Source organism: Mustela lutreola, chromosome 6, assembly GCF_030435805.1.
Source record: "Mustela lutreola isolate mMusLut2 chromosome 6, mMusLut2.pri, whole genome shotgun sequence".
NCBI lineage: Eukaryota > Metazoa > Chordata > Mammalia > Carnivora > Mustelidae > Mustela > Mustela lutreola.
The window spans coordinates 107,568,446-107,591,921 of NC_081295.1; the positions used below are offsets into that span (position 1 = coordinate 107,568,446).

A 23,476-nucleotide genomic window follows, 5' to 3' on the forward strand; every position below is an offset into this window, starting at 1 on the left:
ACATTTTAGCTAATGTTTAACAATAAAATCAACCTTTTAAATTGTGTAGTCATGCATTATTTATGCTCTACATCAGTCTACTCTTGACTTCAAGTAAATGAAATGGTATATAATGCAAATGTTAAAACCATGTATAAAAAAGGAAACATGCAGGAAATTACAAAACACTGGATTCTGTGTATTGCCAGAGAAGGGCACACATTTGACTCTAATCCATATAGTTACTGAAAGAAAAATGTTTTTATTTCAATATATCCTTTATTTTTTAAAGATTTTACCCTGAAATTTCCTAAGAGAAATCCAACAGAAAGTCTAGAGACCTAGTGTTCTTAGTATCTCTCAAGAAATAGCTATAGTATACTTCAGAACTAAATTAGTAAAATGAATTTTATAAAGCCAGTGTATTATGATTCAATAATCAACATCTCTCTATTAACTTGACAATCCCTGAACACAAGTTTAATTCTATATATTGAGGGCTGCCTGTCATTAATTTAATAACATAATATGTATTAAACAAATAGCTGTTGAGGACATTCCAGGTGTCAAAGATTATATGTCATACCACAGACATGAATTATTATAAGATTTGACACACTTTTCCAAGGAAATCACTGTCAAGTGAAAGAAGAGTCAGAAAACAATATGAATATAGTGCAATATAGTGATTGTGATATTAGAAAGAATGAGGAAAAATTTGGTAGCATAATTAAAATATACCTAAGATAAACTAGAGTCATTGTCTGAAATAAATCTCAAGGTCAAATAAATTATTTCAAAAAACAGAATATTGTTAAGAATTGCATAGATGATATAACAACTGAACTACTAGCTATTTACCCAAAAGATACAAAAATACTGATTTGAAGGAGTACATGCACCCCAGTGTTTATAGTAGCATTATGAACAATAGCCAAATTATGGAAAGAGCCCAAATGTCCATCAACTGATGAATGTAGAAAGAAATTGTGGTATAAATATACATGGAATATTACCTAGGCATGAAAAAGAATGAAATCTTGCCATTTGCAACAATGTGGATGGATCTTGACAGTACTATGCTAAGTGAAATAAATCAGAGAAAGACAGATTCTATATGACTTTACTCAAATGTGGAATTTAAGAAACAAAGCAGATGAACATTGGAGGAAAAAAGAGACAAACCAGGAAACAGACTCTTGACTATAGAGGCTTACTGGAGGGGAGGTGGATGAAGGGATGGGTTAAATAGGTGACAGGTATTAAGGAGGGTACTTGTGATGAGCACTGGGTGTTTTATGTAAGTGATGAATCACTAAATTCTACACTTGAAACTAATACTACACTGTATATTAAATAACGAGTTTAAATAAGACCTTGAAAGAACAACAACAAAAATAACTTTGGAAAAAAAGAAAAACTTTGGTAAAAAAAGAAAGAATTGCACAGAAAAATGAAATATATGGTAAAAACTTTGCATGAAAAAGAAAATATAATTTACACAAAAGATATGCTAAACAGCAGTAAGAGATAAGGCTCATTTCCTCTTCCAGCCATGAATGGAGTCATAGAGTTAAAACTGAACTGTCCATTCTAAACAACTAGAAACTGGATTGTACACATGAAATGAGGGTCTTCAGACATTGGACAACAGACTACCCATGACAGTGATCCCTTTGATTAGCCAATCATACTGATACTAGAGAGAGTCTGTGGACTTCAGCATCTGGTGAGGGAGAATAACCCAGCCATGGCATCATCGATGAGTTGGGGAGACAGAGTTGAGATTTCAAGGAGGCTAAGAAGGCTAGAATTAACTGGGCACAGTAGCAAAGAGAATGGAGCTGCACAGAGACTTCCAGAGAAGTCTTCAAGTCTTGAAGACTGTCTTCAAGTCTTCCAATTGTATTAATCATTTATAACAATGTAAAGCTGGAAAAGAGCCACCAGAAAACATTAGTCCCAACAAAGACCTGATAAGGTTGGGAAGCATGTGGCTCAAGAAATGTGTGCGAAGGAAAGTAAGACCTTAGCTCTCCTATGACAGAGAAGGACTAGCAAAGATAGAGCAAATGAGAAAGGATGAGCCTGTAAAAAAGACCAAGAAGTCGCATCCAAAGAGAGGGGAAAATTGGTAAGCAAGTGCCAAGAACGTCCCCTAGACAAATGCAATAGTTTTTAAAAATAGCTTCTAATTTTTTTTCAAGTTTCTAAACATTGGAACACAGTATCAATAACTAATAAGAAACTCTCCCTCCAGCAGTGCAAAAATTATCCATTGACATAGGAACAACAAAATAATTTCCTCAGGATAGTCAATTCAATTCAATTCAGTTCAATTCAATTCAGAAACCCTTTGTTGGATACTGATTTCAATTTACTCTCTGGGGTGCTGTGGAGGAATAAAGGTATGAGAGAGAAAGTTTGCAGGGTTATAAATCCCATGTGAAATGAATATTATAGAAGACTACAGTGGGACATATTTAGTTCTAAAAAAATATGAAGATTTATTCCATTGGGGGTCAAAAGATGAGAGACACTAAGGATGGTCTTGGAGAAATGAAGTTTTCACAAGACCTTGAAACAAAAATAAGACTTCAGCAGGATTTGAGGATGAAAGCCATCTTAAATTCAGGAGACAGCTTGAGTATGACATTAAGGAAAATAACTCTGGCATGAGAAGAAAAGCCTTTCTTCTGGACATACACAGACAATTACTGATATATTTTAAGAGAAAGTAAAAGTTTTTGGGAAATGTGCAGACAAATCACAAAGCAGATCCAGAACAGAAATCGATAAAGAGATCAGTGCTGAGAGATGACTGAACAAAAACAAAACAAAACAAACAAAAACAAAAAAAGCACAGCATGGACCACAAATAGACACTGTATCATATATAAAATGGAGTTCCTTTTTATTGCCTAAATTAAATTACTTATATATTGCTTTAAGTTACATTCCATTTCTATAAAATCTTACCTAGTTGTGCATATTTTATCATAGGAAAAACAAATGATTTCAAAGTGCCATGCATCATACTAGCTCCAGAAAGATAATTTAAATAGAATGTCACACAATGTTTATTCATTTATACCATGAATATTTTTAATTATTTAAAAGATTATTTGTCTAAAAATGCATTATGCACTTGAATAAGAGACTTTATATTTGGGTCTTATATTGTTAATTACATGAGGGTTTGTATTGAAAGTAATAACTTTTGTGAAATAATTTAGCACTATTCCTGAAATTAATATAAAAGATGGAAGTATGGGAACATTTTGGATTAAAAATGATGTGACTATTTTGAGTTATTTACTTAATTGAGATTAAAGAAATAAATCAAAATTTTACTTCATTGTTCAATGTAATGTTTTATATACTTATTACTTCCTACAAAAGAGTTCCAACTGACTTGATATTAATTATTTTTAAGCTAAAAAATAAAAGATCATGTAAAGACTGTTTTTCAGTACAAAAGCACACAGTCTTATGTGGCATTCCTTGGGTAACCAGCTCAATATACTTGGTTGCTATAGAAACCATTTCTAAGGAAACAGAAGAAAGAAGAATGGGTATTTCTGGTGCTGGCTGTGTGCCTGAAAGAAATGAATAGTAAACAAATAGTAGTACTTCTTTTTAACATAGGTACTTATCAATTACACTTTAAGATAAATGAACTAAGGAAAAAATACCAGTTTGATGCTGGAAGTTACTTGTATAAATAGACTAAATTATTTTTTAATGTCACATTTCATCTAATTGTGCTAACAATGAATAGCTAACCACACATGTGGATGCACTGAAAAAATGCACTTGATTTTTATTTGTCACATTTCTAAAACTTAAGACTCCGATTTAAAATAGGTTGAAATATAACAATTTTATAATGAAGAAAATGGCTCATGGAAGTTTATTTCATTTTTTCATTTAAATTCCAAGTAGTTAACATACAGTGTAATATTAGTTCTGGGTGTAGAATTTAGCTATTCATCACTTAAGTACAACACCCAGTGCTCATAGAAGCTCAACTTAGTTGTACATAATCTCAGAGTAATTTAAGGGGAACTGGAATAGAATTGAAGTTCCTAAGCCTAAATCCAATTTCTTGCAGCATAGAGTTTACCATAAAAATATGTTTTTCAGGTCCAAAAAAATGAATCAAATTTTTACTGAATATATACTTCTGTGCTCAAAACTAAGGACACAAAAATGAGATAAAAGTCTTGCCTGTAAACAGCTCATTTTCTTGTGTGTACTGAAGGCAAACAGCTAATTACACATAATTATAAGCATACAGCTGTAACAGACGAAGGGTCATTGTAAAGATACTGTACAAAGGGTCTCATCATCACAGAGCAACTTTACATTTGCTTGTTGAAGTTTAGCACAGAACCTTGAGGAATTGCTGTGAAGATAAACTGAGAAGTTGAAATCATGGTGTTTAGCTTACTCCTACCACTTAGAAAATCCTTAATATATTTAGCTATTAGTTTTGCAGGAAAAAGGCTAAAAGTGTTTTTAAATAACATATAACCTAACCATTAGGCACATTTTGCCCTATTCTGGGAACTGCTATCTTGAGTCAGAATCACGAACACTGCTGCTGGCCTCTTTTTTTTCATTTCTTACTCCTATTTTCACTTACAAATACTTAAATGTTGATCTCAGTTGGAACCCTGAGAATACACTTCTGTTTATATTTATTTTCTGAGATGAGATCCAGGAAAATTGAACACTGACCATGGTTTATCAGCTGAAAATCTACCCGTGGCCTGTGTCTTCCAGGTTTCTCTCTATCCCTTTCTACTGTGACATCAAAATTTTCTGGATTTTCCTGTGTTGTAGACAGAATATTAAGATGACCCTATGGGGGGTGGGGAGATGACCCTTTGAATGACCCTCATTCTTGAATAACCTTCTCCCTTTGAGTATGGGTGGATCCTGTGAATATGATGAGCTATTGCTCTGGTGATTATATTATGTCATTATGAAAAAGGTGAACCTGATATAATCAAATGAACCCTTAAAAGCAGAGAGGTTTCTCCCACTGGTGGAAGAAGAAGTCAGAAAGACTCAAAGGGTGAGAGAGATTGGATGTCAGGGAGGTTCTCCCTTGATGAGATGCAGCTGGTCATGGGGCATGACCTTGAGAATGGCCTCTGGGGGCTGACAGCTAAACCGGGATGACAGCCAGTGAAGATAGGCACCTCAGTCCTACAACAGCCAGGAAATAAATTCTTCCAACAAGAAGTGAGTTGAAAGATGTCCCTAAGCCCAGATGGGAACCACAGCCATAGCAAAAAATCTATTCCCACTGTGCTTGGGCTTCTGGCCTATAGAATCTGTAAGATGTTACATTTGTGTTGTTTTAAGCCATTAAGATTGTGGTAACTTGTTACACAGCAATAAAACAAAACCCAATAAGGCATCGTGCTTTCTTGAAAGCCCTTTCCCCTAGCATCTGACAATTCAGAACCTAATCCCTCGCTGAGATATCTTTCATTTATGTGAATTCCCTTGGCCTGTCATGCTTCAGCCAGCCACCAAGACAGGTTTTAGAATTTAAAGTTGACATAGAGCAGGGTTTATTTATTTTTTATTTTTTTTTCTTAGGGTTTATCTTTTTTTTTTTTTTTAATGAAGAAAACACACATACAGAATTCTCTACTCATAAAAAAAGAGTAAGATTTAAAAAAATGAGAAGTGATATTTCTAACATTTATAGAGGTTGTTACATGGTCTGGTCCTGGACTTAATTTGTTCTCCAGATCACATTGTCGGGATCAATAAAGTTAATGCTAGTAAATATATTTTTTATTCTCAAATTTTTAAAAAGATTTTATTTATTTATTTGAGAGAGAGAGAGAGAGAGAGAAAACACCAAGGGAGAATGAGAGGCAGAGGCAGACTTCCTGCTGAGCAGGAAGCCCTACAATGTGGGGCTTGATCCCAGGACCCTGAGATCATGACCTGAGCTGAAGGCAGATGTTTAACTGACTGAGCCAGCCAGGCACTCCAATTCTCAAAGATTTTAAAGATTTATCTATTTGTAAGAGAGAGAGAGAGTGCACATGTGCCAGTGCAAGTTGGGGGAGGGGTAGAGGAAGAGAATTTCAAGCAGACTACCAGCTGAACACTGAGTCTGGATCTCCTGACCTGAGAAATCATGACCTGAGCCAAAACCAAGAATCAGACACTTAACCTATGGAGCCACCCACATGCCCCTGATTCTCAAATTTGAGCTGAATTTATAATTTATTCCAATTTCCCTGTAGTTGCTTCAAATTAATTGTGACCAGGTCTAAAGCAGGTATGATACTTGTAAAGTTTAGTAGTACCTAAATAGAATACTTTCAGATGTTTCCTATTCTTTTTCTTATTTTTAGAATTACATTATTCTAAACAAAAAGTATGTGAAGTAACAATATTTTGTGGAGAGCCATGAAATAGATGCAAGGAGTCACGTATGCGGAGGTGCCCGGGGATTGAGGAAGCGAGACTGATTGGCTGGCTGCAAGCATGGGTGAGCCCGTGCTCGCAGCGTGATCAGGGAGAGGGGCGTGGACTAGATCGGTGATTGGCCGAGGTAAAGGATATAAAGCGGAGAGACTGTCGGGACCGGGAGAGAACTAATAAAGAAGCTTGCCACCCATCACGTTTGCGGGTCGTTCTTGCCGGCGAGAGCGACAATATTTCAAAAACATATAAGTTCTTCCTTGAAAATATAACAATATTTTAATAGCAAATAGAACAGATGACATAAAAACAAAAAAATTGGCTTAAAATGACATTTCAGAAGGTGAAGTAGGTTTTCTGGAATATTTATCTCTCTTATGGGAACCAATAATTATTTTCCCCTAGGACTCTCATGTTTCTTCAATCTCCTTACCTAAATTTGTTTCTTACCAAGGTAAGTAGATATTAAAAATGCTGAGGAGCTTAAATCTGTTTCAAATGTCAAAATTTTATTTTAATTTTTTATTTTTTATAAACATATATTTTTATCCCTAGGGGTACAGGTCTGTGAATCACCAGGTTTACACACTTCACAGCACTCACCAAAGCACATACCCTCCCCAATGTCCATAATCCCATTTTAAAAAAACATCAAAATATCTTTGAGAAAATTTGCTTTGAGTTGAATTGAAATTAATTATGTAGGATGAGTGCAAGTTTGAAAGTGAGGAGACTAGAGACAAGTTTACCATTTAAATCTAGATCTGCCTTTCTAGAAAATCTGTAAGTGCTAAGCTATTAATTCCCCTAAGAAAAACTGAAAGTTAGCTTTGAAAGGTAATAGACACTTTGGTGCAAACAAAATATTTCAAAGAATCATTACCTTGTTGATGTATTATTAGCAGTTAAGCATTTTTTGAAAAAAATTGATAGTACTAAGTAGAAAGCTTCAAAAAAAATCACATATAAAGGGATAAAGCAGTCAAATAGCTCTCTCTTTATGAGAAAGATTCAGATAAAGAAAACATGAAGAATAATCTCTCAACAATTTCAAGAACCAATAAATGTGGTTTTACTTACACATTTATTAAAAGCAAATTATTCTTATTAAAAGCTGGACACATAGAGCACATTGAGAAGTTTAATCTTACCCAGATCCCCAGTTACATATAACATAAAACAAAAAACAAAACAAAACAAAACAAAACCCAAACCCAACCATTCCTCTAAAATTTGTATTATGTTTAAACATTAGTTCTGTCCTAGAAGAGTAAGGTATAATCTTGGGTTTTACTTTTATCTTCACTGTTAGTGATTCATTTCAAATCAAGGCACACAAATAAATAAATATTTATTTATTTATCAAAAGATTTTATTTATTCATTTGTGAGAGAGAAAGAAAGAAAGAGAGAGCGAGAGAGAGCATGAACAGGCTGAGGGGCAGAGGGAGAAGCAGACTCCCCGCTGAGTAGGGGGCCTGATGTGGGACTTGATCCCCGGACTCTGGGATCCTGACCTGAGCTTAACACTTAACCAACTAAGCCATCCAGGTGCTCCAAGAGGCACACAAATATTTATAATTTAAAAGCTGGAGTCCTGATACTGCCTCTATGGTAAAATAAAATAATACTAATATGAATTTATTTATTTTGCTTGTCATTTAGTGATTAATTTTTGGCTTCTGTTAATATGATATATCTCCATAAATGTCTTTTTAAAATGCACTAAACAGAAAAAAATGGATTAACATTGATTTCTCTCACTAGGAAATAAAGACAATTACAACCAAATTAATAAAATAGAATTATAGTTATTTAAGATTCTTAGAGAAATTATAATTTATAGAAAAATCCCTATTTTTACAGTATTGAATTTATATACATATTTTAAAATCTGCAACAAATATTTTGGTGACAAATAAGAAATGGGGATCATTTAGAAATAATTTGTTCCCTTATTTCTGTCTTCTCATAGGGGATAAGACTAGCTGATTAATTAATTGTCACCATAAAGGTTGTAATTGCTTCCTCATTTAATGGCTGGTACTTCTAATAATGTCTTTTCTACTTTATGCTAGAAACTTACTTTGCTTAGATGCTTTTCACTTGGAAAGTACTTTTGGATGCTCAAAATGTACATGTTATTTTTATGAGAATTACATCTTTGAGTCCATACTTTATCAAAACTATTATTTGCTTAGTTTTGTTTGTTTTAATTATTAGTAATGCCTACCACAGTCTCTGACTCGGAAACACTCCAGTCTTCTGTGTTTGTATTAGAAACCTAGTCTTCCTTCCTATTACCATATGACACCAGCAGGGTTGAGAAGCCCAGCAGCCCTAGGGGATATCAGGATATACACAGAGATTCTTTTTCTTTTCCAGGCCAACTGTGGAGAGATTTTTCACTATGCATTTTGCGGGGCGGCGGGGGGTGGGGGGGCTCTTAATTTGAACAAATATTTTCACAGATAATTTTTTTACACTTTTATTGATTTTATTGCTAAAACAATGACTGATCTGGTTTATCTATGTTCACGATCTCCAGATCCTTTATTAAGCACAGCATGGTCTAGTTTAATTCTCACAAGAGTGGTGTGCAGTGGTTATGGCTGTTACTCCCATTTTAAAGGGAGTAAGGTGAGTCAGGGAGTGGTTAAGTATTTCCAAGATCACACCATTGCTAAGTAGATTTGAAGTTGGATAGTTTGACTATAGAGCCTAAATTTGGAACGCCCATACTGTGGTAAGGACACTACAGAAAGCAATATTCTAATTTCTATGGGGCATTAATAAAAAGTGCAAATTCTTGACATGCATGTTTTAGTTTCCACTTTGATTTTGTGGAATCAAAACTGACATTATATATCTCTTGTGCTTTTAAAAATTAAATGAGTTTAAAATTATGGGTAATGCCTGTTGTGTTAATAAAATATTTTCTCTAGTCAGTTTGTAAAAAAATATATAATTTTATTTATAGGCCCTATTGCCTTTTTTATTTTTTAAAGATTTTATTTATTTATTTGATCGAGAGAGAGAGAGAGAGATCACAAGTAGGCAGAGAGGCAGATGATTGGGAGGGAGGGAGAAGGCCCCCTGCTGAGCAGAGAGCTCTATGCAGGGCTCCATCCCAGGACCCTGAGATCATGACCTGAGCCAAAGGCCAAGGCTTAACCCACTGAGCCACCCAGATGCCCCATCTTATTGCCTTTTTAAAAAGATGTCTTTTCAAGTATAAACCATGATAGTTATATACCTTCAGGAATAAATATTAAATGGTCTAAAAGAACAAAATTTCACTTATATTGATTTCAGCTATCAAAATGATAAAATACAACTTTATTTTACTTCCTTCTATTATAGAATGCTCACTGGATTGCTGTACGAGTGACAGAAGCACTGGTATCAAAAGAAGAGACAAGAAACAAACAAACAAAAAATTTTTAAAAAGCCCACAAAACCCCAACCGAACAAACTAGAGGAAATAAAAACATATCCAAAATCTAAGCAAAATGGTAAGCTACTTAGACCAACTTGACTCAAAGTAAAATCATAGACTGAAAATCAAATAGAAAATTATAGCACATTATAATCTTAAATCAAAAGAGTTATACTTTACCATCTGAAGTTCCCAAATTATATATAGAATCTTATCCTTTTGCAAACATGGATTGAATCATATCTTGTTTTTCAGCTTCAAATTGCCCTTAAGAAGCAAAATATCATGGAGAATTCAGAGGAAAGGGAAAAGAAAGCGCAGATAGATACAATAGGAATATGAGAATTAATGTGGTTTATACATTTCAGTGAGGTTGTAATTCAAAGCTGATAGTATAGAGGTTAGGATTTGTGTCAAGTTGTGAATGCAGAAAAATGAGTCAGGATCTCAGGAAGGAGGAGAAATTGTCATATGAAATTTAAGGACTCCAGGGAAGCTGGTAAAGACTGACTCAGAGCATTAGCTATTGAGTCTTCTGTAACTGATACATATAAATAGTATACATGGGAATTAAAAAGTTCTAGGAAAGGGTTAGAAATCCCTGGCTGAACTCAAGCTCGGGAATGAGAACCAAGAGAGATGCAAGAGTGTGGCTACATTCAGAAAGCAAATGTCAGAGTAGGATAAATTTGCCAACAGTAAGTGAACAAGTCAAAAGTAGAGTATATAACAATAAAATTCAGGACAAGAACCAAGTTCACATTTAACATATTCAAAGTTTAAAGACCAGACAGATATTAACTGTGTTTGGGGAAGTAGTGTAGAAACTACGGAGTGTGCGAAGTTGGATTAAGCAAACAAACAAACATTTAGGGAGAAACTAACATTTATGTGGCACTGCGACAGCAATTTATATATACTTATTTATATAACCCTCAAAAATTACTCCACAAAATTAGTACTAGTCCTATTTTGCAGATGCACAACAGAGGCTAAAGCAGATAACTTCTCAAAAGCCCAAAGAGCTAGTAAGTCACAGAATTGGAATTCTAGGTTTTGTGCATCTTCCATTCTTCTTCCATATTACCAGACAATGAAACGGTGTAACTCAAGATTTTAAAGATCTGGGTAAAGAGTCTGGAAAATGTATAAGGAATCGGGACCAACATTTGGCTTTTGTGTGGTAGGGTGTCCTTATGGGAAAATGGCGAGACCAACAAGGGAATGCCGTGTACAATAAAGGCAGAAACTGGAATGATGTAATTGCAAGGCAAGGAACACTAAGGATTGACAGCCACTGCTAGAAGCTAGGGAGAAACTAGGAAGAATTTACCTCTGTAGGTTTCAGAGAGAGCATGACCCTGCCAACATTTTGTTTAGATTTCTAGGTTTCAGAACTGTGACAGGATACATTTCTGGTGTTTAAGCACCCAGTTTTTGTTCCAGTGTTATTGCAGCCCTAGAAAACTAACATACTGTTCATCAAAATATATTTGTATTCCCAGCATTTGTGTCACAATTATGAAATTTCAGAGTCAATGTTATTAAATCTCATGTCTTTGGCATCTGTCTTCTTCTCCTTCATTATTTTCTAATTCTACCGTTGCTCTCTCAGTAATTCATATTGTATCATTAGCTCTTTCCCTTCTATACTTACTTCCTGCTATATACAAACACACAAGCATATATCCAGGTCTACACAGGTATGAACACATGCACAAAAATACATACATGTGTGATATCATCATGTGGTCAGGGTACAGATAACTTGAATTATTAAATATTACAGTTAGTAGAGAGTTCCTTCATTCAACATGGAGTCACAAATAAATTTTCAAGAATAAGTGTAAACACAAAACACTAAACATATATTTCATGCTGAACGTAATTTGTTAGTTCATGGCAGATGCAGAAATCATATGGTCTTTCTGTGCCTCAGGGTGATAATCAGCAAAGTCATTATAAACTTATCAGACTTTTGCATTGTAATAGAACTGCTGTTAGACACAGCTTTATAGTTGATAAAATTTCAGATAAACCTATTTGTAGCATGTCTGGAAAAATTGGTTTGCATAATTTCCCCTTATTTGTCTTCAGAGGGTGCTTAAGATACTTTTCTCTGCTTAATAAAATTGATTATAAAAATAAATAAAATTAATCCAATGTTTTAGCAAAGCCTATTGGCCTGACCTTCAAAATATATCCAGAGTCTGAGCATTTCCCAAGCCTTCACTGCTGACACTTGGACTGAGCCATGTTCATTTCTCACCTGGTTTAGGGCCTTAGCTTTCTAACTGGTCTCCCCCTCTCTATGCCTGCCTTATCTCTATCCACTAAGCAATTCTCCACTGTGCAGCACAGCGATCACTGAGATCATGTCACTTCTCTGTGCAAACATCTGGAATAAACTTTTGTTTCATTCATAATAACAAGACAAGCCTTTAAAATGGCCCCAAATTCTTAGAACCTGATTTTGATCTTTCTGTCCTATCCTCTATCTGGTTTCATCCTCTACAGGTTTCCCTCTTGCTTACCTGCTCCACCACACTGGCTTCCCTGATGCTCTTAGAAAATGTCAAACACACACCTACCTTAACACAGCCCTGGCCATTTACTTGTTGTGGGATATTTTTCCTCCTTTTACCTATTCAGCTTTCATCTTCTTCAAGTTGGCTTCCTCAGCAAGATCACATGGGACCATACTGTTGTCTCCCACCCACCAACTCAGAACCTGAGATACCCTCCCCCTCAGATTTGCTCTGCTTCTTTTAAGCATATAGTCTATACACACATCCAAACATATTCTCTCTCTAGATTAGAACTATACTATGTACATTTTATTATATACAACATGTCATACAAAATACAGGTTTATTATGCTTAATGTTCACTGTCTGTCATCACTAGAATTTAAGCTCTAGGAGGGCAGGAAACATTTGTTATTTTTAGTAGTGCATTATCCTCGCCATAAATAGAGTCCTGGATGTGGTGCATCTTCAATAAAATGTGTTGCTCAGTGAAATATGGCTATTAAGGGAGGACATATGTTATGCTAATCACTGTTAACTTAGATAATAACACTGTCAAGGGGTTTGAATAATATCTTAATTATTGACATAAAATAGCATCTCAAAATATTGTTGATTGATGTTCATACAAGTGACAACTTGTCATACTGCACCACATGTTTCAAGTATAAATAGATTTGGGAGGCAACAGAAATATCTTTTTCTAAGTTCCCATGCATAAGTGACTGACAATAGTAAATAGAACTGAGAAAAACTATGTCTGTAGAGAGGGAAGTAATTCTGCTCCTTGGCAGAATTTGATACACTGGCCAAACCAATGGGTGAAGGACTACAGGCCACAGTTTTAAAATCTCACTTCGCTTGCTTTCCTCAGTTCTTCCCTGGCCTCCCTGGAGTAAGGGACGCCACTCATCAGAAGGCTCAGCTGAGAGCTGTCTGAACATGGAACATGGAGCCAGTGAAGACAAAAGGGCATGATGAGCAAGCAGAGCCTCATTCCCTTCATTGAACAGTAAGTTGTCCTTAAAAATCATCATATCTACATCTTGCAAACTCAAACTTCCGTCCCAACTCAAGCACTTATTAGCTGACAGATTTGCGCAAGACAGTCACTTCCTGGACTAGATCTTTAACCCCAGGGCATTGTTAGTTAATAAGTGGTATTGAATAAATGGCAGCTACTATTATTATAGTTATCCTTGAAGCAGAGAATTTTGTCTTTGCCTTCATTTTCCTAGTATCCAGATATGCCCCCTGAATATCTGTGCTGTTTCTTGCCCAAATTATTTCCTTCCTGTGACTCTCCTCTTTAAGCCATATTATAACACTGACTGGATTACAGGACTGGATCATTTAGACTGACTACATCCTCTGCGTAGAGCATCAAATGCCCATCCTCACTCATCTTCTCATTGCAGAAGTGATAACACTGCCTTGAATGTCAGCAGTGCCAGATTCTTCCTCAAGAACTGTGAGTGGTTCCCAAAATGAATCCTACTTCCTGGACATCTTGAATCAAGTCTACGTGTCTCACTAGCTACCTCACCTCTCCTAGTATCAAGTCACTTGCATACACAATGTCATCCTGAACCATGATTCAATTGGTAGTTCTTGAGATTCCATGTATTGAGTGATCCAGCTTCTTCCTGAGGGGCCAGACACTTCAGCCATGTTTACTTTTTCAGTGCAAGGGTATTTTTCTCCCACTCTCCAGCTTCCACAAATCCACAGTTTATGCTGCTTTAGTCATAGCAGTCTTCACAGCTAAGCCTCCCCTCACTTATAAATAAACTGTTAACAATCTTTGCGACCAGCTTTAAGATAGTCTTTCCTAAGATCTCTACAATTACGGAAAAAGTTTGGACAAGGCATTATATCTATTAACACATGGCTCTTGCACTGAAAGAGTATAAATACACACATGACCAAAATCATGGTGACATTAAGTATAATGATATACCAGAGCAAAAATAAAGGGGAAAAATAAATTTTTAAGTGTGTTACAAAGTCTTACAATTAGAGGTAACATTTGATTTGATCCTCAGGAAAGGAATTTGACAAAGTGGGCAGTAGAGGGCATTTAGGAAGAAGGACTGTGAATGCCAAAATGCAGAGTTGGACAACTGTGTACCAGTATTGAAGAGTGTAGTTAGTTATAAAATAGGGCCAGGATAGGTGGTAGAGAATCGCTTCAGATGATACAGTTGAGACTAAATACTATAGTTGGAATCTTTAGGATTTTAAACCTCTTCTGTTAGGAAATGAAGATTCATTGTAACTTTCTAAGCAGAGGAATGAAAAGCACATAAGAAAAACAACTCTGAAAGTAGTGTGGAAGAGGGATTCAAAAGAGATGGTAAGAGTTTAAGCTGGAGTAGTAGTAGTGAGCTAATAGGCTCGGTGAGAGAACTTTGTAGATAAAATTTTAGTACTTTTGATAAAATAAAGTTTATGCTGAATCTCAGAAATCTAGCTGGTTATAAATTTCATTTTTGAGAAATGATTCAATGGAGAAAAGAAAGTATGGGTAGGGAAAGAGATGGAGGTTGTGATATTGAAGAGATAAAAATTTTATGTTTTTGAGGGACTGAAAGGCAAAAAGTGTTAGTCTCAAAATGGAAACAAGTTTATATCTTTGCATATATTTGAAGTCATGAATGTAGGTGCTACATCAACAACAAATTGTGGAATAAAGAAAAAAGAATAGAAAAAAAGAAGAGTGAAGAGTGTGGAAAGAGAGGAAGGAGAAGTTTAAGAACGAAACCTAAGGGATTCTAATAGTTAAGTGGACAGCATGAAGCTGTGTTTTAAATTGGCCTGGCTGAGGTGGGGAGAGAATTGCAGAACAGCAGTAGCACAAAGGATGCCAGCCAGGTACATAATTTGTCGAACCCAGTGCAAAATGAAAATGTGGGGTCTTTTGTTCAAAAAAAAGAGGTAGGAAAATTTTTCATTAAAGGTTCTAAAATAAAAGCTTTTTCTTTCTTTTCTGGTCTCCTTTTCATCTCTTCACGATATATTTTACTTGCTATTTAATGTCATTCTAGATGAATCACCGAACATTATATCAAAAGCTAATGATGTACTTACTATATGTTGGCTAATTGAATTTAAATAAAAAAATTTAAAGAAGAAAATTTAAGATTTTCAACTTTAGCATATATTTTACCACTCATGTTTATACTGTGCAATGCCTGTTTTAAATGGGATATAAGCGAATTTAACTCTTCAGTGACACCATCAAAATTATGTAAATCATGTTTCAGAGCCAGTACATTTGTTCTTAGCAAAAAATAACTGAACACTGATACAAACTTAATTGCTTTTATTCCACTTCTTGCTACCTGCATATTCTAACACTACCTTGGAACCAGATGACTTCCATAATACCCTTAGTTTATAATTCCTTTGAGCCTCACTAACATTCTACATACTATGGCTCTACCAAGTGGGGGTCCTTCTGAGTGTAGGGCTTTTGTGACAGTTTACACACCCTTGAAAGCAGTCCTGCATATAGATTCGAGAGCTTCACAAAGAGATTACCGTAGTCTGTGACTTTATCCTAGCGCTCTGTGAGAATGGTACAGAAAAAAAAAAAAAAAAGAATGGTACAGAAGACAGGAATGTTGTGACTTGGAGTAACATAATAGAGTTAAGTAGGTCTGAAATACAATATAAGTCTTATATGGACTTATATGTCTTATAAATATGGACTTATGTCTTATATAAGTCTTATATGGACTTATCTGAGTCCATATAAGGCCGGTACTTACACCTTGGTCACAAAGGTAAAATATACTAATCTGAGACTTATAAACACGTTACACAAATTGCTACTCTAAGAACTGGCAAACTTCTAGAAAGAAGAAGTTAGTAAGCATTCTACCTTTGTAGACCATATGGCATCCATTACAACTTCTCAACTTTGCTGTCATAGTATGAAATCAGCCACAGACAGTATGCAACCAATGGGTATACCTGTGTTCCAGTAAAACTCTTTACAAAAACAAGTGGTGGGTCAGATATGACCTGTAGGTAATAACTTGCCAATCTCTGGTCTATGCTGTTGTTTTCCCAAGGTCAAATTCCCAAGACTCAATAATGGAAATGAAAGTGTTTTGAAACCAAAGAATTGTAACATGCATGAAAAAAAAATTGGATTATTAACTATATTCATTTTACTATTATTTTGCATATAGTACTATATTTTGTATACAGTGTTATCACTATTTATTGTAGCAATAAGTGAGAATAAAATGCAAATAATGAATATTCTTGAATCCTGCAAACTAGCAAAACACAAAAAGCACAGGGCATTCTTCTGTGAAAAATGCTGGGGGAGGTATAGGAAACCAAATGTCAGGATTTTATTTCAGATCTGTGGGCTAGGTTTCAGTGGATATAGTTTGCCCTGCAGAAGTAGTTGTGTTTATTAGTGGTTCAGTTCTAAATGGGATTGTTTTATACACTGCAAGTAAATTAGAACAAAAGTGACTGTTGATTGTGACAGAAGCTTTTGTCTTCTATGCACATACTTCTTGACCACAAAGGACAGGGTGTGGAGCTGCCCCTCTGCAGTAAAGTAACTTGGGAAACTGTAGGAGGAGGTCTCATGTTTCAGCTGAAGGGGGACGTCTCATTTGGTGCTTGCTTACTGGTTTTCACCAAAAGGAAAACTTCCTCTACATTTGCTGGTTTGTAGAATGGACATATAAGAATGAGACATTTGAAAACTTCAGAATATAAAGAATGATTCCAAATTTGTCAATAGATAGAAATGAGAAAGAGTTATGATTCTTTTAAAAAGGCTTAATTCATATCTGAGTGTATCAGATATCAGATAAGCAAATGAACAAAAAATTATAGCCATTCTGGTGCCTGTCTTAAAGTAGTTAAGTAAAAAGAAATCTGGATATCGAGTAATATGATGTGATTAATTCCATCCCATTTTTAAAAATTTTACTAAATTCTAAATTTACTAAATTCTTTACTAAAAAGTAAAGAATTCTGCAGAAATATAACTAATGATTTTAATCTCTACATAGTAACTTAATTTCAAAAATATATATGGCAATGTTGATAAGATTTCAAGATTTTATTTCATAAAAATATTTTATATTATTTAAAATAATTTTAATTGATTTTTATTTCACTATAATAATGCTAATTAGCAATGATTTTTCTATCTTTTCTACATGAATCATTGTAGATCTCATAAAAACTTGATTATTTTGATCTAATATAAATAAAATAATTAAATATATTTTCTGAAATGTTATTTATTTCTCACTATATACAAATATTTATAAAAACATTTTTATTAATCATAAAATATATAATCAGTATGAAACTTTTAGAAAATAATAATCAGTATTGAAAGCAATATTGTTTAGGAAGAATCCTTTGTATGCATATGTGTGGTGTGCATATACTCATGTATTTGCAAGTATGTTATATATATGATTTTATAACTTCTGCCTAATAGTATTATTAAGTACTAATATTTACTTAATACAACCACTATTAGGGCACATTTGTTTCTAAATATTTATTATTTTAATTATTTTTATGTTATTTGTATTTTTTATGTTATTATTATATGCTTTAATGTTATTATTATTATGTTTTATGCTATTTTTATATTTATGTCATGGTACTTTGGGTATATCAAAAATAATTTCCTAAAACTCAGATTATGTTATTATTAAAACTTCTAAAATTTCTGGTGGCAAGTAATTCTTCAAAAAGATGGTATCAACTTATTTCTTCACCAATAAAGTGGTATATCTTCACAAATTCAAGTATTACAGTTGAAAAAAAAATAAAACACTGTCAAATGGGTAAAATTTGTATCATTTTAAATTTGACATCTTTGGTTGCTTCTGATGATTTTTAATTATGTTTTACTGACTATGTACAGCAAAGTGTATTGCTATTTGAGTGGTCAGCTTTTCTTCTTTGACCTGAAAGGGTATTTACAATCATGTCTATCCTATGTGGAACACAGTTTTGTATATATTTGCTTTAACTATGCTTATGACAATTTTTGGAATAGAAGGGTATTAATTTTAGTTATTCTACTACAAAATATGCTCACTATCAACACCTATGTATAATTTTCTATTTTTGCTTTTAAGCTTAAAAAGTTCCAGTTAAACCATCTATGAAAAACCCACAGCAAATATCATTCTCAATGGGGAAAAACTGAGAGCTTTTCCCCTAAGATTAGGAACATGACAGGGATGTCCACTATCACCACTGCTATTCAACATAGTACTAGAAGTCCTAGCCTCAGCAATCAGACAACAAAAAGAAATAAAAGGCATCTGAGTCAGCAAAGAATTCATTTGCAGATGATATGATACTTTATGTGGAAAACCCAAAAGACTCCACTCCAAAACTGCTAGAACAGTGTCAGGATATAAAATCAATGCACAGAAATCAGTTGTATTTCTCTACACCAACAACAAGACAGAAGAAAGAGAAATTAAGGAGTCAATCCCATTTAAAATTGCACCCCAAACCATAAGATACCTAGGAATAAACCTAACCAAAGAGACAAAGAACCTGTACTCAGAAAACTATAAAGTACTCATGAAAGAAATTGAGGAAGACACCAAAGAAATGGAAAAATGTTCTATGCTCATGGATTGGAAGAACAAATATTGTAAAAATGTCCATGCTACCTAAAGCAATCTACACATTTGATGCAATCCTTATCAAAATACCATTAAGTTTTTTAAGAAATGAAACAAATAATCCTAAAATTTATATGGAACCAGAAAAGACTTTGAATAGCCAGAGGAATGTTGAAAAGAAAGCCAAAGTTGGTAGCAACACAATTACAGACTTCAAACTCTATTACAAAGCTATAATCATCAAGACAGTATGGTACTGGCACAAAAACAGACACATGGATCAGTGGAACAGAATAGAGAGCCCAGAGATGGACTCTCAAGTCTATGGTCAACTAATCTTACACAAAGCACAAAAGAATGTCTTATGGAAAAAAGACAGTCTCTTCAAAAAATGGTGTTGGGAAAATTGGACAGCCACATGCAGAAAATAAAACTGGACCATTTCCTTCCACCACACACAAAAATAGACTCAAAATGGATGAAAGACCTCAATATGAGACAGGAATCCATCAAATTCCTTGAGGAGAACACAGGCAGCAACCTCTTCAAACTCAGCCACAGCAACTTCTTCCTAGAAACATGGCAAAGCCAAGGGAAGCAAGAGAAAAATGAACTATTGGGACTTCTTCAAGATCAAAAGCTTTTGCACAGCAAATGAGACAGTGAGCAAAACCAAAAGACAACTGACAGAATGGGAGAAGATATTTGCAAACAACATATCAGATAAAGGGCCAGTATCCAAAATCTATAAAGAACTTACTAATCTCAACACCCAAAGAACAAATATATTATCCAATTAAGAAATGGGCAGAAGACATGAACAGACATTTCTGCAAAAAAGACATCCAGATGGCCAACAGACACATGAAAAAATGCTCCACATCACTCGGCATCAGGGAAATACAAATCAAGACCACAATGAGATACCACCTCAAGCCAGTCAGAATGGCTAAAATTAAGTCAGAAAATGACAGATGCTGGTGAGGATGAGGAGAAAGGGGAACCCTCCTACACTGTTGGTGGAAATGGAATCTGGTGCAGCTACTCTGGAGAACAGCATGGAGGTTCCTCAAAAAGTTGAAAATAGACCTACCTTATGACTTAGCAATCACTCTACTGGGTATTTACCCTAATGATACAAATGGAGTGATCTGAAGGGGTATGTGCACCTGAATGTTGATAGCAGCAATGTCAACAACAGCCAAACTATGGAAAGAACCTAAATGTCCATCAACAGATGAATGGATAAAGAAGAGGTATACAGATGAATGTATCAAGAAGATGTGGTATATATACACAATGGAATACTATGCAACCATCAAAAGAAATGAAATCTTGCCATTTGCAACAACATGGATGGAACTAGAGCGTATCATGCTTAGTGAAATAAGTCAAGCAGAGAAAGACAACTATCATATGATCTCCCTGATATGAGGAAGTGGTGATGCAACATGGGGGCTTAAGTGGGTAGGAGAAGAATCAATGAAACAAGATAGGATTGGGAGGGAGACAAACCATAAGTGACTCTTAATCTCACAAAACAAACTGAGGGTTGCTGGGGGGAGGGGGTTTTGGAGAAGGGGGTGGGATTATGGACATTGGCGTGGGTATGTGCTATGGTGAGTGCTGTGAAGTGTGTAAACCTGGTGATTCAAAGACCTGTACCCCTGGGGAATAAAAATGGAATATAATATAAATATAAATATATAATTATATTTATACACATATATAATTATGAATAAATAAAAATAAATATAAATATAAGGTTTTCATTTCAGTACTATTTTTGATATCCATTGCTATTGGAACATCTTTGGATCAGACGCTCTGGCTGTTCTCTCTCAAATCCTTTCAAACAATTGGTAGAAAAAATAGAGAATTATATTGCTAGAGGAAAATCATACCAAACTGCTAAAGACTGTATTTTTTTTCTCTTTTTTTAAAAATAATTTTTAAAATTTCCTTACATAATTTCTAAGACCAATATGGGGCTTGAGCTCACTGCATGCTCTACTGACTGAGTCAGCCAGGTGACCCCCCCTTTTTATTTTCCTTTTAAACTTCACTTGATTAGTAAACAAAACCATGAAGCCTGGTTTGATTTAGAGGATGGCTGACAAAGACAACTTCAATTCAATTTAATAGATGTCATTATATTATAAAACCAGCAATCATACACTTCAAAAGTTACACAAGACTCTAAGAAGCATATCGATAGCCATGGTTCCATGATGCCTCACTTTGCTCATCACAAGAGATGACCTGGAGCATCATTTTTCTCTTAGCCATGAAATCCATCAGAACAAGGGAGACCAGAATTATGAGCTTTCTACCTCCTGTGCTTTCCGAGGATGGAAGTTGCATGTTGAGAAGAAATAGTAGTACTCACTGGTTCATTTTAGAAACATACAAGCAAATTCTCACTTTATCACTTACATGCTTATTCTATGTTTTGGCACTGTCATGGAACCTGGAACGTAGCACTGCAGGGCATTCTATGATGGCCCACCCTCCCTTTTCTCTACATGAAGATATTAGATAAATGTGTAGATATGTTTTTAAAGATAATTTTCAGCTACGGAATGGGTTTGATCAATGGGGAGCTCCTGCAGGAGTCTAGACGACAAGAAGAGAATGAAGTTTGGGATATTCTCTCCTCATCTACTCCTGATCGGTTTACTTTGGTTTGCTTGTGTTCTCTCCCTAAACACTGCCGCATATGTAGACTGGTAGCTTTCCTCTTTATGGGTCCTGATAACTGCCTTTTCCTTTGATCCTTTCAGGACTCAAGGTAGTAATGACGTTTGCTCTTACTAGTCCCTTCAGAACGATACAGCCCCTCTTTGTTTTCCCTAAATTCTACCTATATCTTTGTAAATAATTTTTCTTAAAATTAAACTCTTTCTAGGTAACCAACTGGCGTGTGCTATCAATTCCCTGATTTGATCCTGGCCAACACAGTGGGTGAACATACTGCCCAGCAAGTGCCTTGTAAATTATTGATTAGCTTATCTAAAATAATTAGGGAGGCAAGAGAAACTGGAAGAATAGTAGAAGAATCAAAGTCAAAATCACCAAACAGTGTTTGCAGTTGGAATGAGATGGGAAAAATGGAATGTGACAAGACTTTGTTCATAAAGGCAAACTTAGGATTTGATTTCCTGGAAATGGAGTATTTGTGTCCTGATTATTTCCAAGGGATGGATATTAGACTGATTGTATGAGAGGATATGTAACTCTGATGCATTTATATGTGAGAAGTGATGTATAGGTGTTATTGATAGTCTTAACTGCTATACAAAAAGCTTATAAAAGCTTGTAAAAGCACAAGGAAAATACTACATTTAAATTTGAAATTAGAATTTATCTTATTTTTAGAAACTTTGTAAAGAAAATCATATCACATGACATACCAAAGGTAAGATTTGGTTTTTGTATTACTGAGTTGCCAGCCACAGATTATGCACCTAAACAAACACACAAACTATAAATATGCTATGTAATACACAAAACCTATACACTTCTCATTGAAGGAATATTAACCTCACTCCCACAATTATAGTTGAAATTACACAACATAGAACATATTTACATAACAAAAAATACCCTCTCTTTTTGCTAAATATAATTTTTGAGTTTTTTGTTTTGCATATTTCCCAATTTGACAGTTATTACAAGGGTAGAGGAGACTAATAATTTATAATACACTTTAAAGGAAGAATATTTATCTAGGAAATGTGGCTTTTCACTAATTATTTCAAGAATGAATTCAAACTTACACATGGGATGCCATTTTGTTTCAATTTTTACATATTTTTTGTCAAACAAAGATCACTAATTTAATTTATGTTCTGAGTTATATATAATGAAAGAATCACAGCTTAGCATAAAGCAATGATAAGCTATGCTGTGTAGGATGGCAATACTAAATTAAGTTCCTTTGATCTCCTCATCTTCCCATTAAAAAAAAATACTACACTGAAAAAAAATGTTAGAAAGTGTACATTATTTTGTGTTCTACCAGACAAAGAATCTATTTCAAGAAATAAGAATAATAAAAGTTAGGGGCGCCTGGGTGGCTCAGTGGGTTAAAGCCTCTGCCTTCGGCTCAGGTCATGATCTCAGGGTCCTGGGATCGAGCCCCGCATCAGGTTCTCTGCTCAGTGGGAGCCTGCTTCCCTTCCTCTCTCTCTGCCTGCCTCTCTGCCTACTTGTGATCTCTCTCTGTCAAATAAATAAATAAAAATCTTTAAAAAAAAAAGAATAATAAAAGTTATTCCTAAACTTTGAAAGATCTATTGTAATGAATTGAACTACTTCAGTTTCTGATTGCTTGCCAGCAGTGTAACTGTCTCCAGCATACTCCTGTATTGATCTGGTAGCCTTTGTGGCCCTGCATAAAGAATAACCATCTGTGTCAGGTGCAACAGCAGG

The 23,476-nt window shown here is 34.8% G+C and overlaps 1 protein-coding gene across 1 annotated transcript in view; it reads right to left on the bottom strand.

Moving 5' to 3' along the window:
* EYS (eyes shut homolog) overlaps window positions 1-23,476 on the bottom strand; it is a 1,683,276-nt gene that overhangs the window by 777,654 nt on the left and 882,146 nt on the right. The gene's annotated exons all lie outside the window — the stretch shown is intronic.